Raw genomic sequence first — 15,329 nt, 5'->3', positions numbered from 1 at the left:
TAAATAAAACACTCTAGTCCCCTTTCTGCACCTCGTGAGCGCAGGGGCGGTGGGGCCACCACCTCCACCACCTCGCAGGGCGCCCCAGCATCGCCCACCCGCGTGCAGCCGGCGCGGGGCCGGCAGGGACCCTCTCTGCCATGCAAAACCCTCCCGGCTCCGCGCGGGCGGACGTAGCGCATCCATCCGCACGCCGCCGTGGCGATTCCCGCTCCCTCCGCCGGTCTCTGCCGGCAGCCTCCGTTGCCCGCTCTCGCGGCAGAGCCGGCACGCCGAGCCCTTGCTCCCCCGGAGTATTCTCCCTTTACAAAGCACCATCATAAAGCAGTGACATAATCCAAGCTTGGCAAACGCTTTTGCTGATGTTAAGCCAGTGCCTTTCGTGGTGCGCGCTGCTGCTTTTTAGTCTGTGATATCGATGGCGCAACCGGCTGATTAAATGAGCAGGAGCCTCCCAAGATACCATTTCATTTGAAACGCTGACATTTATATTTGACATTCCAATGAGAGCGGGGCTTTTTTTTTCTTTTTCTTTTTAATTAGTTCTTGCAAGGGTGCGGGTCAGACGGAGCTACACAACGAAGTTTTCCATAGCCGAGGCATGATTCAAACAGATGACTCCTGGCCAGACTTCCTTTCCTACCCTATCTTCCTTGCAGCTGAGCCTCGAAGCCAAATTAATTACAGGCCACCCACAAATCGATGGGAGAGGTAGGTGAATCTTTTTGCCCACTCATTCCCTGCCACATCTGTCAAGAGCTCTTCCTCCACGCTAAGGGTAAGTGGGAGGGCTTCGGTGCTAAAAAAATGACTGATTCATTTCGTTCTGACACCAAAGTGCCGTCAGGCAGCCAGGATAAGCAGTGATAGTAAACAATAGTAGTAATGCAAAAAAAAAAAAAGAAAAGTATATAAGATGCCTCAATGAAGAGGTGTGATTGTTGGCAAAATGTGTCCTGTTTTAGTTTATGGGATGTACAGAGTCTTTTTATTAGGGATACTTTTTGCTATTAGAGTAATAAAAAAGGACCAATTGTTTCTGCCATCTGAGAAAACTCTTGGTGGAACAGGCAGAAATCCAGGAATAATTAAGAAAATAATAGTGCACACCCAACAAGAAAAACATTATTTGTTTAAAGATGAAGTCCCTCCAGACTACTTGGTAGTGATTGCGTTTCTTTCAAAAGGGGGGGGAAAAACCCTTCTAAATGAAAAGCAGCAGTCATCAGCTAGTTTCTAAGATCTTGAGTGGAAAAAGCACAGTGCCGTAATACCCTTCAGTGGTAAGACTTTTTCCGTTTTCACTGCTGTTATCAGGCTTTGCAAGTTGCAAAATAATAGTGTTTTGCCCTTACATGTTTCCATCAGAGGATCAGAAGCGCTTCACAAAGCATAATTAATTGAGCTTCACTGCTCACCTGTGAGAACAGAGCAATTATTTAGCACCAGGGTTTTTCTTTCTCTCTTTTTTTTTTTTGGAGGGGGGAAGGGTTGGTGGGAGTAAAAACTGCAACAGCAAGATCACGAATCCTCCGGACTCTGCCTAAATCAGCAGAGACTTCGGTGTCGTGCCCACTCCAAAGGACGCCCGTGACAAAGCTGAAAATTTCCGTCCTCCAGACCTGCGTTTTTCCTTCGGGAAAATAGAACTGCCTCAGCAATACCTCTTTTCCCCAGGCTCTCGGCTCGCTGGGCTTCCCACCAGCACACACTGCCTTTCCTCCCAAGCTCTGACTCTTCACATTGAATCCTCAAAAATTGCTTCTCCAAACAGCCCGTCTTCCCGCGCCCCGTCCTCCCCCAGGCCTCCTGCCCAGGGCGTCCCCCGGAGGGTGCAAGCGCCCTTCCTGGGCTCTCCCGCTCCCATTCCCAGCCCCGGCCCCACCGCTTCACCCACACTTCAGAAGGCCTCTTTGACAGCAGCGCGTTGCGGTACCAGCCCCCACCCCGTACGCATGCAACGTGGTTCCCAAAATAATCCTGCTGCAGGGAAGGCGCCAGGCAGAGGGAGCTGGGTTCGATTCTTGTGCAACCTGGGGCAAGTCACTGAAGCTGTGCCGCCTGCGCACAGAAACACGGAGCGCGTTTCCTGAGCCGGCGGGCCGGGGAAAGGAAGGTCGCGAATCAGCGTTTGTGGAGAACTCAAGTATCGCAGTAACGGAAAAATTGAAAAAATTGCAAACCCCACTCTGATATCCTGTGCTGTGTTTGGACAGAGCAGCAACTGATGCACACAACCACACACTGAATAACAAGAAATTAACTTTCACCCAACCTGTGTTGAAAAAGCATCAGCCGCTCTCTGCCCCAAGCGAGGCCAGAAACCATCGAGGGAAGCGGCAGGGGAACGAGCCTGTTTGCACGCAGGGTAAAGCTAAGGTTACCCACTCGATATCATGCAGCTTTTGTGACATTTTTTCCATTGAGATTTTTCTTCTGAAAGCAACTGTTAGCTGATTCCAAAGTGCAGAAATGCCGGATCATTGCCCTTCCATGCCAGAAATGGCATTTTCATTGCACTGGAGCAGAGCAGGTGATTCCTCCTCCCCAGGTTCCTCCAAAGTTCTGCTTCCATAGAGCTGCCGGCACCTCAACCTCTGGATCTGTCCTTTCTGGACTGAAATCCCAGGAATCCCCACCAATCCTCTCTCAGCACACAACACAAATCCTGAGCTGGGAGCACAGGACAAGGACCGCTGGCCTGAAGGCTCCGTTTGTAGCTGAGGCCACCTGTGACACCACCAGCAGTCCCGGTGCTGCCGGCCATCGGCGCTCTCCCTGCAGACCCCAAACCACACGCAGGTCCGGTCTCTCTCCCCCCGCAGTACAGGAGCTCTTCAGGACTGGTGGCCGATGTCCCTTATCTGGCCCCGCTTCGCTTTTCCCTGTTTACCTGCGCCACGCTCTATTCAAAAGACTCTGCTTCGGTTCTGCTTAAGGACCATATTTAATTATTATCTTCACTCCCTACAGAAATATCAGAAGAAAAAAAATCTGGCCCACCACTGAAGAGGCTTCACCTGGGGAGGAAAGAAACCAGCGCCGAACCGCAGCAGTGTGAGCCGTCCGGTGTGCCAGGTGAGGAGCCCCCAGGGGCATCCGGAGAGGGACCTCGCTGCAGGCCAGCGCAGCCCGAAGTGCCGTGACGCAAGCCAAACCACCCTCAACCATCGTGCCACAGAGCTGCTGCCCTGCCACAGATCTCCTGCCCCGGTCCTCCTGCTCTGCCCCTGGCCCTCCTCATCCCATCATGGTGCTCCTGCCCCGGTCGTCCTGCCTCACCACAGCCCTCCTGCCCCACCATGGCCTTCCTATCCCATCATGGTGCTCCTGCCCCAGCCCTCCTGCCCCACCATGGTGCTCCTGCTCTGGCTCTCCTGCCTCACCACAGCCCTCCTGCTCCCCTCCATGGCCCTCCTGCCCCACCATGGTCCTCCTGCCCCACCATGGCCTTCCTATCCCATCATGGTGCTCCTGCTCTGGCCCTCCTGCCCCACCATAGCCCTCCTGCCCCCACCACGGCCCTCCTGCCCCCACCACGGCCCTCCTGCCCCCGCTCCGGCCTTCCGGATCCCATCATGGTGCTCCTGCCCCGGTCCTGGCCCTCCTGCCCCCCTCACGGTGCTCCTGCCCCGGCCCCCTTCCGCCCCCGCCGCCCGCTGCAGCGAGCCGCGGCCGGGCCGGGCCCAGGGCGGCGGGGCGGTCCGCCCGGTGCCGACCCCGCGGGGACAGCGGCTCCCGGCCCCGGCCCCGGCCCCGGCCCCGGGCGGCAGAGCCACAGCGCCGCGGGGTCGGGCTGGGCCGGGCCGGGCCGGGCCGCTCCGCGCGGCGCCCCGCGGCCGCCCCTCCCCGCCGCGCCCCGCCCCGGCGGGCGGTGCCTGCCCGCCGCCCCCGCTCCCAGCAGCCCTTGCAGCCGCCTACAATGAAATTTGCGAAGTTTTTTCGGTTTCGGCGCCATTTTCGAGTGGACTCGGAGGTGAGGAGGGAGGGCGGGCAGGGCGGCGGGGCCGGGGCGCCGCGGGGGGCCGCCCCCCTCCCCCCCCCCCGGCGCCCGCCACCCCCGCGGGCGGCCCGCGGCGCGGGGGGGGGGGAGGGGGGAGGGAGGGGCGCGGCGGCGGCGGTGGCGGCCCCGCGGCGGCGGCCGGGGCGCGCTGCCCGCCTGCCCGTGCGGCGGGGGGTGGCACGGCGCGGCCCCCCCCACCCCACCCCGCCCGCCTTCCCCGCGCCGCCGGGGGCGGGGCTGCGTCGAGCGGAAAAAAAAAAAAAAAAAAAAAAAGGAGGCAAAATTAAAAAAAAAAAAAGAAAAGAAAAAGGGGGGAACTGCAAAAAAAAAAAAAACTTTTCAGCGGAGGGGGGGGGGAACCGCGGTCATAAACAACCGCTGCTCCGGGCGCCCCCCCCCCCCGCCTCCCCCGCGCGGCGGGAGCCGCCCCCCGCGGCACAAAGGCAGCCCCGGGGCGGGAGGAGGGGGGTCCCGGCGGCGCCGCCGGTGCCCGCGGCCGCGGTGCCGCCGCGCGGGGCAGCGGCTGCTGCGCGGCGCCGTGACGCAGCTGGGAAGTGACAGCGGGGGGCGGGGCGGGGGCCCCCCGCGGCCGGACCGTTAGGGCGGGAGCGGCGCGAGGCCTCCGCGCGCGCGGCGGCGCCCGGCCCCCACGTGCGCAGCCCCGCGCGCCCTGACAGGCGGCGGCGCCCGGCCCCGCCGCGGCTTCGCTGCTTCTCCCTTGTGCGCTTTTTTTTGTTTGTTTGCTTTTTTTGTTTTGTTTCGTTGTGTTTTTTTTTCTTCTTTCTCCGCGGAAAGCGGCTCGCCTTCCCCGCCGCCGCGCAGCCCGGCGCCTCGCCGCCCCCCCCCCCCCCCGCGGGGCCGCTCCTGCCGCCTGCAGGTGTGTTTCCTTGGGGCTTTTTTCGTTTTGGTCTCCGTTTTTTATTTATTTTTTTGAGAAAACTTTTAATTAACGTTTTTTGCCGGCCCCGAGCTGGTTTTCGCGTCCGGCCTGCACGGCCCAGTGGCAAACGCCGAATTTGGGTAATTTCCCGGGCCGCGGCGCAAAAGAAATCGCGCGTGAGGAGGTATTTTTATATATAAAAATATATTTTAAAAAAGTGTAAAGTAATTTGGCGGACTAATTTAAAATAATAAAATTTGGCGCCGGATTTGGGGAGTTGGTTTGTTTGTTTGTTTGTTTGTTTGGGGGGGTTGCTCGTTACTTGCTTTGCACAGGAAATTTGAATATCCTGGCAAATGCAGACTTCCAAGTGCAGCTTTCTTTCGTTGAATTAGTTCCCGTTGCTGATCTGCTGTGATGAGATGGGGGGGGGGAAGGTTTCTTTTTTTTTTCTTTTTTAATTTATTTTAAATCCATCATTTTTACCACATGTACATCAGGTACATAAACACTTTTTTTTTTTTTATGGTTTAAGAAAATCGGCTTTCCAAAACTAAAACATGAAATTTGGGGGAGGAAAAAAAAATTGCGCTTTTCTGCTCTGTGGGTACGTAGGTAGGTGAGCGAACATCTGCCAAGTTTCATCATCTTCTGTTCTGAAGAAATCAAAAGAAGTCGCCATCGACTGTGAAAGTCTGTATTTAGTTAATCCACTTTGGTGGGAAATACAGTAAAACTGAACTGCTAATGCAATAAACATTTATGAAATATAAGAGGGAAGCTTCAAGTTAATGCTTCAGGCGAACTGATCCATATTTTTAATATATAATATATATGTATATACATAACTAGTGTGTGCTTGTTATGTTTTGAATTAATGTTCATCTGACCAAGAAAAAAATTTTTTTTTCCCTGTTCTTAACAAATAAACTTTATAGGATTCGGGCTTCCAGATCTGTCCCTTGTTGTTTAAAACTGGATGAGATGACAATGCAAAAAATGGAAGTAACAAGAAGCATCATACTTTTCTTCTGTTCGGCAGTGTTGAGAAAAAACTGTGGATCCTGGAATTTTACTGTGGATTTTACTGGTTTTCTGGAGTACTGTAAGTCGAAGTCTTATCCTGCAGGCCTTTGCAAGTACAAGTAGCTCGGTGTCATGTTAATAGACCTGTCTTGGTACAGTCAAACTAGTAACAATATTTGGGTCAAAATTAAATAAAATTAACAAATTAATTTTGTACATTATTTGAATTTGCCCTTTGTAGTAGCAGTTTGGTTTCGGATGTTCTGTTCCGTGGAAAGGCATGTTAAAGTTACGTGATTTAACATGCAGAAAGTACTCTGTGCTAAAACTTAAATGTAGCTCTAATGTGCTTTTATTTATCTAAAATGCATGCTATTCCTCTAATCTTTTTCTAAATAGGTTAGTGAGGAAATAATAATTTTAATTTTTAATTAAGTGTATGAGAAATTATCCACACTTATATAGCTTTGATATATGAGCGCATATTAAAATATATTTTATGCATTTATTTTCTGCCACTTGGGAAGAAGCCTTAGCTGCATAAAACGTGTGTAGCAGCGATTTTCGTGTGACATTTGCACACCGAGGAGATGCGCTGTAGATGCCTGTGCAAACGAAAGTAACTTTGCTGTGTGCAGTTCCCACATCTGACTGCTAGTGCTGCTTAATAGTCATTTCTCTTTACACTGCCTTAGCTCGACTTCGACAGGCTTGTGAGTCAAGTCGTATCAGAAATGTAATAGCTGGAAACATTTGGCGGTTGTCGATCAAACATCGGGTCTGATTCCAGCTATTAGCCACATCTGTAAATATTAATACATGACTTTGTTTAAATTTCATTGTTCAAATGAAGACAGAAATGAAAGTGGTGTGATTTTTCAGACCCAGTCAGATACGAAGTGTTTCAGTGGGTGCTACTCACCCCTTTGCTTTTGTTGCTTTTTTTGTCTCACTGATGTCTGGGACCTTCAACTGTAATGAGATTATTTATTTTAGTCTTTTTGTAAAGTAAATGCTTTTTTTTTTTTTTTTTTGCTTTTTTTTTTTTAATTATCCTTTCAAAGGAGAACAATGTCTTCAGGATTTGTTGTGCCTTTCTCTTGAAAAACAGTTTGATAGCATTTTTTTTTTCCCCGTGCCTAAATATATAGGAAATACTTAATATTTATTTGTCTTTAAGCTTACCTAGCACTGAAGTGGAGAGTGTGCAAGTCAGTGAAGGCTGTATATGCAAATCTGTCCTGTCATGGGCTCGTATATTTATTTCCTTTCCTTTCCCATGGCGCTCTTTCTCACTTTTTTTTTTTTTTTTTTTTTAAGGTTATAATGTCAGTAAAGAGGGACTGAGTTGCATTTTAAGGGAACCCTCTATTTCAGGGTGAATTTGTTTGTGTGTGTGTTTGGGGGGGGGATTGTTTTCTACTTAATTGCCCAATATACTTTGGCAAGCAGAGGTCTCATTGTTTTGTGCAATGGATTTCTGCATGTTCAAATTCCCCAGTTACTTGGAAGATTAATTAAATCTCTGTAGATGTCTGGCTTGTGTATGTGACAGGTAGAAGTCTTAATTTCTAGAAATAAGCAGTGTGTAAACAGCAAGCGTGGAGCCCTCGTTTGCTCAGGGCAGAAGAAGAAACATGCACGTGACTCACCTCCGGTGCTCGCTTCTTGTCCGTAGGGTGGAAGTGAGCGGCATGTTTGGGAAGCTCAGGTTTTGTGGAATATTTTGATGCCTTTGCACTGAAATAGAGCTCTCGAGGCTGCCCAGAGCACGAATGGGGCACAGTTCCCAAGCAGCAGGTGCTGCTGGAGGTGCTACCCCAAATACTCTGTATTTTACCTGCTTGTCCGAGGGGTGGTTTAGCTTCCAAAGCAACACAAATAATACGTTTCCTTTCCCTCTGGGCCGTTGCTCTGCTGGATCGATAGGCCCCTCTTGCCGTTTTAACTTTTGTGGAGAAGGAGGGTGCGAGGAGGGGGGTTGCTGCTTGCCGAGCTGTTGCACGGCAGCTTTTTCCACGTGCTGCATGCGGGACCCTGCTTGCCCGCAGAGCTGCTGCTGCTTTTGGTGCTGCTTCTGCACTGGGGCCTGGTGGGCACCGTGTCAGCCCCCCTCGCACCCCGGCACCGCGGACCACTGGGCCTCCCGGTGCCGTTCGCAAGGAGCGTGCTGCTGGCAAGCGGCTCGCTCTGATGGTGCTGCTGGCCCTGGCTAAAGCAACTGGGAGAATGGGGAGAGGGATGCATTCGTTGCTTAAATACTTCCTCGTGGTCTGGCCTGTCTGGGGGTTGAAAATCTGCTTTCACCCACCCTGTTCAAAAAGGTTTGTGCCCGTCAGAGCCTGTGTATATTATCTTTGTCCTTTGCATGCAGCCAGGCTGGGGGAGAAGATGCTCTGTGGCTGTGCTACAGCACAGGTCACCCCTCTGCAGCGCGGCGCCTGTTGGCGTGCCTTGTAAACTCTTTTCTGTTGTGTTTTCTAGTTCCTGTTGAAACAGAGATTGCCCTGTGTCAAGCGAGAATCACTTGCAGGAGGAGCTGATGCGTCTTTGCGTTCAGTCGAAGGTGAGCTGGGAAGGTGAGTTTGTGTGCCTGCCCGCTTTGAACTGCTTGTAGCATCCCCGTCCCCGGCGCTCTGGATAAACACAAAGCCCTCTGAAGTGCAGAGCCTCTTTGGGCACTGCGGTTAACACCTAGAGGAGGTGGAGATAAAACTCTCAGAACATCCTTTTCGGTTACCATCTCTCCAATTTAATACTGAGGATCCAAAACACTGAGTTTGAAAAATCCTGAAAGAAACTGAAGTGTGAAATGGGACACTTCAAACACATAGCTTTGTATTGCTTAAATAGTTACGGTCTCATAGCATAAATTCACATATCTTCTCAGATCTGTATTTTACTGCCTATCCCGAGTTGCCCATTGCTCAATATTCAGAGTGACTGTTGGTCTTTTCTCTGTCAGAAAAAAGATTGGTGGACATGTATTGAACCCTCACTTGGGAAAGTCACACTTGCTTAGGAGAGAGCTCTTTGCCCCCCTTGTCGATCTAGGCTAAAGACTGATCGTATATAAACATTCATTAAAACATGAACCTCAAACACAATCAAAATGGATTCTAGAACTAAGCTTGTTTGCTGTTGCTTTTTCCCTTTTTTTTTTCTTAAGTCACTTGAAGAGATGAAAGAAATAAGACTACACAGGTACAGTCAAGTAAAACATTGTTACAGAAACAAAATGAAGGGTAAAATTATGTGGGGGCTTGTGTTGTTTTAGCTTATGCAGGTTTAACTTTCTCTTTGTATTTGTTTCTTTGCAGTAAGTAGCAATTGCTCTTTAGAGAGCTGGAATTAGTGCTATCAGTACTGAGGAGACTGAAGTGGAGAAAAAATAGTGCTTTTTTTGTTGGCAAATATTTAATTTAAAAACTTGCAATAATTTGGCACAGGTCATAAGAGCTTTTGAAATTCCTATTTTTAAGTTTGCTAAAAAGGCAGAGACTAGGAGGTGGACAAACTGGAACTCGGATAACCAGCGCGTTCAGAGACAGCACAAGCATTTGAACTAATAGCACCATTTCTGACATTGTTCAGTTTTTTGTGATGCTGCTTTTTAAGAAAATGAATTGAAGGAAGTTGTCACATAACTGAAAAAAAGTCAAAAGGAAACACAAAAATGTCAGGCTATCTGCTTCTGTACTGGTACTCACATGCTGACGTGTAACTGCCTCTGGCGGCTCTGCACTTGAAAGTTACAGCCTTGTTTGTGCTCTTTTCTGCCCTGCAGTTATTTTCTTCTCTTCTGGTATGGGCAAGGGAGGCAGTGAAGTACCAGGGTATTTTCCATTTCTGGTAACTTAAGTTTTGTCATTCAAATAGGGAATGAGCATGATCTAATCTTAAAAAAAAAAAAAAAAAAGTTTTTTTTTGTTTTTTGGTTTTTGTTTTTTAAGATGTCTCAAAAGTCAAAATGATCCAAATCAAAATAATTTTAGGAAAGCATAAAACAGTTTTGCACTGTAGGAATTTGGATTTAAATCCAAACGGGACTGCTCCTGGAAAATCCCTGGTGTTCAGCAGCCCTGAAGAGGGAAGTACAAGGTAGCATTTCCCAAGAGACCATTTGGAAGGGCCAGAAAGGTCTGTGGGATCTTTACAGTAGATCAGCACATCTGCTAGATCTGAAAGTGTAGGTTTGCTGAGGCCCAAGTGTTAAGTATGTTTGGGGGCTGGGGAGAATGGCTTATTTCTGATTTTGTTTCTGAAACTGGTTTGTTTACTCTGTGTAACTGCTTGTTCTTTTATAGTTACAGACTTTCCGATAGCACCCATGAAGAGAAAAAAAAAAAAAAGTCCAGTGATGGTAATGCATGCACATTATATGTCTTCATTGTAGAGTGTTCTTCAGTACCTTATATCATGGCTTAAAAAAAAATCAAAATACCATTTGGAATGTCAACATTCAGTGGGCTTTGAGGAGATGTAGCAGCACATCATGGTTTGTAGGGACAAGGAGATACAGACCATTCTGGGCTGCCTCATTACCTCAAGGATAAGACAAGAAAGTGAGCTTCTGGTTATCATAGATGTGGAAGCTAACACATTCCCCTGTATCTCTTTAGTTCAGTTGAACAGGTACGTGTAGATAAGTTTTCTCGGTGCTTATATCTGTGCACTTCCTTTGCAGCTGCAAATATATACTGTATGAATTTGTGCTTGTGTGTGTCTGAACGGGGCTGGGCCTGCAGGCAGGAAGGACTTTCAGCTCCTTTTTGTTTTCCAACGTGGGCATGGCTTGATCTTGGCTGGAGCACAATGCCTTCAGCTGGCTTCTTACCCCTCACATGCTGTTCGAGGTAACGCTCCTGCCGGTCTGTCCTTTCCCGGCAGAGGGTTTGCCAGGTACTGTTACCCCGCGCGCAGGGGGGTCTGGAGGCCGCAGAGAGGCGCTAGGATGGAAAGCTGTCAGCAGTGCTCTAGCAGCACGTAAATACTGGAGTTTGGGATTGCCTGTTGCTCTCCAGTATTGCATTGCTGCTTTAGTGAGGCTGGAAATCAGTCCCTGCTGCAGGAGCCAGGGCTGCGGCTTGGGGGGCGCCTGGGGGCCGCGCGCCCTCCTCGGCGCAGCGCCCGGGGCCTTCCCTGCTGCTGGTCGGGCCCGGGGCTCCCCTCTCCCCACACCAATAAACCACTGCGGAGGCAGCAAGCAACGAGGGCTCGGTGTCGTTCATGGGAACAGGGCAAGGGGGGGAGCTGCACCGTGGCACTGCCAGGCTGGGGGCACCGCTGTGGGGCCGAGCTCTTCCCTAGGGAGGAACGGAGCAAGGATCCTGGGGGTGCAGGGCAGCGTGGGGCTGGGGTCCACCCTGTGGGGTGAGGGCTCGTCCCCTGCACCCTGCCTGCAGCAGCTGGGGGGACGCAAGGGCTGGGGGCGGCCCTAGGGTGAGGCGGGAGGAGGGATGGGCCCCCTGCCCTGTGCTCCCAGGGGTGCTGGGAGACACCCCAGCCGCAGGACCCTCGCCCTGCGGTGCCAGACAGGTCTGGGGGTTGGCGAGGGGGCTGGAGCTGCCCGTGACTTATCCCAGGGAGGTATGGAAGGGAAGCGCCCTTCCTGAGAAAGCCTACACGGGGGGTGGGAGGGCTTTTCCTGGCTTTCTCCTGTGGATTTCAGGGGTGGGAGCCCCAGCCTGAGCAGCAGTGAGGGCTGGGCACCCCTGTGCAGGGGGCTCATCCCTGCCTGGGCACTGATGCTCGGAGGCTGGAGCAAAGGCACCTGTGCCGCAGGGAGCAGTGTGCCATGGACTGCCACAGTGCTGTGGTCTCCTGGTCCGTGGAGGGGGCTGTATAGCCTAGAATGCTTTTTTTTTTTTTTTCCTCCCCCAACAATTTTTTAGGAATTAATAAAGATTGATAGTTATGGGGGGGGGGGGGGAATGTCATCTTGCAGATTTACAGCGTAATCGCTGCTCCTGGTCTGCAAGGTGAGCACTGGTACCACCAAGAGATCGATGTAAACGGCCCACCAGCATGTAAATACTGCTTAAAGCACGCTGGAGGTGCAAGAGGAGCGTGCACGGTTAGAACCGGCTTTTAAAAAGCTTCTCTGACCTATTCACCAGGACAATGTGCTCCCACAAACCGTTTTAAGTCACAATATTTGGACACCCAATTAACCTATTTCAAATCAAGACATCTGTATTCTTTCACTTGCATCTGTAAAATGGTACGTTCCCACTTTCTACAACTGAAGCCCTTAATCACCATAAAAAAATACTGCTTTCCCACAGGAATAATGAATAGTGACTTAATGAAGAATGACTTGTTTTACAGCGAAATTGGTCAGGGAAGCAATTAATTCCATATTTCTATACTTTAATTTTACTTTTTTTTTTAATGTAACCAGGTAAGTTTTACATTGGTAGCATTTGTATATGGAGTGCAAGAGCTAAAAAAATTCAGCTTTATAGCTTTTTTTTTTTTTTTAATAAGACTTCTCTGTTGCGATCAGCTTGATTCTATTCAGCTGCAAAAAGAGCTTTCCAGCTCATTTGCAGTTAGAAGACTCCCGCTTTCGCCCGCTCCAGACTATAGCCGCCAGCCGGGATGAAAACGCTCCGGCGGCAACAGGGGGGTGAAGTCGCCCGCGCTGTTTCAGGAGCCGCGGGCAAGCAGCGATTCAGAGGTGAAATCAAGCCCGGGGGGGGGGGGGCACGGCGACGCCCCCGGTGCGGGGCTCCGAGCGCTGCGGGGTGTCGCCGGCGCGAAATGCAAAGCAGAGCGATGCGGAGCAGCCCGGGGGCGGCCGCCAGCCGCGCTCTTGCTCTGCCGAGGGGCTGCGCAAGCGCCGGCCGCTCTCCCCTCGGCGCGAAAGTTCTGCCCGCGAAGCGTTCGCAGGTCGGCTTGCAGGCAGCGCTTCCAGGCGCGCCCCGCTTCAAAAGAAAAAAAAGAAAGAAAGAAGGAAGAAAGGCGCAGCCGAAGCCCTTGGAGACCCGCAGGGCTCCGCGGGAGGTGCGCGGCCGCGGAGGCGCCGCTCGGGGCGCGCGCACCTTGCGAGGGGCAGCGCTGCCCTGGGCGCGGCACTGGAAAGCCGAGGGTGGGTTGAGCCGCGGACAGCGCCGGCACTGGGACCGGGACCGCCGCGGAGCAAGAGCCGTCGAGGTTCCTCCATGGTTTTGGTGTGATCTTTACAAAGAAGCTGAAAGGCTGCAGTTCCTTGCGGTAAGTAAGTACATGTATCGCCTTATGTCTCTGAGTAGCTGCTGGGTTTAAAAGGTAGAAGCTAGACAAAATTATTAATCACACACCTTTGCACCATTTTTTTTTTTTTTAATTTCCCCCAGACCGAAACTCTCCCCCACACTAAGAGCAAGGGTATGTTACTCCACTCACGTACCAGGTACCTCCGTTAGAGAGCGAGTGCTGCGGGAGCCAAATGAGGTGTCGTGGATTCCTGTAAACGCTGGAAAAAGCAACCCCCAAAGCCACCTTATCTACCTTCAGCCTTTTCCTGCTCACCTCCTTTGATGCAAAAGGAATTTTGGCAGTGGTTAGAGGCTCGTTATGGTAGCCAGCATTATCTTGCTTTCTTTGCACTTCTTGCCCACCCACCGCATCTGCTTTTCCTCGTCTCGCATCCAGCGTGCGCTGAGCCAGGGCGGGTTTTGTACGTGTTTGTGCAGTGCTTTGCACAACGGGAACTCCCCGTGCTAGATGCTGATAACTTCAGGTCTTGCTCCTTGCACTACCAGGGAGGCAATACGCTCTTATGCCTCTCTTTTACCCAGAATAATTCTTCAGGCTACATAATGTGACTCGAACCGTGCACCCAGGAGTGTATGATGTTAAGCGCTTGGCTTCAGCGGAAAGCATCCAGTATCAGCAATGCAAAGCTGCAAGAAGGACAAAATCGCCTCGATTTAAATTAAACACGTGGAAGGTGCCCGGGCACCTGGCAAAGCAGGCGCCGGCTCAGCCCGTGGAGCAGTAAGCGCTGGCTAAAGCGGAGTGCAACGAAGGGAGCAAGCGGTGGATCTGGCGCCCTGATGACTCAGTGGATCTTGGCAACAAACTCACCAAATGGAAGAAAAAATACAATTTCGAATCTTCTCATTTCTGAAGCAAAGTATAATGCACTGCTGTCAGGAATTTCTCACGTAAAACCATTCTTGTGTTCTGTTCAAATAACAGAATATGGAAGACTACTCAAAATACAATGCAAGAAGAGCACACGTTCATTTATAAACCGTCCAAGGGTGCGTTCTCGTGCCATACACGCTGCAAGAGAAAATAGCCTCCGTCCCATAGTGAAACACTTCTGATTTAAATATGCATAACTGGTGGGCAAGATCCGATGCGAAGGAGGAGACGGGGTATTATGGAAGATGCAGCGAGAACAAGGGGGTTGCTTGGGGGATGTTTTTTTTTTTGTTCTTATTCTTGACTAGAAAGCCCAAGATGGTTTTCTAATTACAAGCCTAAGGAGTTTAGCCTGTAAAGTACACGGCTACGGGGCATTTAGTCTTCTTCTCAGATTCCTATTGGGCACTTTGCATTTTGTGAATGGGAGAGAGAAAATTGTCAAGAAAGGAATTCGAGGAGAAAAGAGCGAATACGCTGTATCGCACACTTAAAAGCATCTCTCCGTGACCGGAGGGGAAGCCAAGGCAACCCCCCGCTGGCGGCGCCGGGGCGGAGCCGGGGCCGCTCCGGGGCGGCGCGGGCTTCCTCCGCCGCAGATGCACCGGCGAGGTGAGTTTTGCCCGTTCCCTGCCCGGTGCCTCCCGCTGGTGCTCTGCGCCCGCAGCGCTGGGCGTCGGGCGCGGACCGGCCGCGCAGCTGCGAGGAGCTTTCCGCGCCCGGGTGCGCGGGAGCGGGAGCTCGCCGGCTCCCTGTCCGTTCCCACCCACGAGCACGGGCTGTTCAGTTATATTCCTGGCTACGTTTGGGAAGGGGGGAGAAGAATCACCAGCTGCGGGAGAGCACGGACCACGGGGGGAAGCAAAACCCTGTTGTGGTGGTGGCCAGAGCTGCAGTCAACGTTTACCTCGATTTGCCATGGGCAGCCCGGAGACGCGCAGAAGGCCCAGGAGGGTTTTCCTCCTGCTTGGAGAGGGGGGATAAAGAAGTCAGCAGTACCAGCCACCGAAACCGGGTCATTTCTCTACATTTTGATTTACTCATCACCACGGCGCACCTCTCCTATCAGCTTCTGTACTGACTTCCACCGTCAGAGGTATTTCAGTTCACCAGACAGTGTTTTAAGAGCGGAGAACAGACTGGAAGAAAACATATTTACAGAAACATCATCCAGATGTACCCCGCTCCCCTTTCACCAGCCGTGGTCCCTTTCCCAGCTTTCCCGGGATAAAACCCCTCCCCGCCGGTCGCCCAACGTCTCGCTGAACCTGCCCGCTGCTGCCG

The sequence above is a fragment of the Apteryx mantelli genome, chromosome 13 (assembly GCF_036417845.1).
Source record: "Apteryx mantelli isolate bAptMan1 chromosome 13, bAptMan1.hap1, whole genome shotgun sequence".
Taxonomy (NCBI): Eukaryota; Metazoa; Chordata; class Aves; order Apterygiformes; family Apterygidae; genus Apteryx; species Apteryx mantelli.
The sequence above is the reverse complement of the archived record's forward strand: the minus strand, read 5'-3'. Positions refer to the sequence as shown.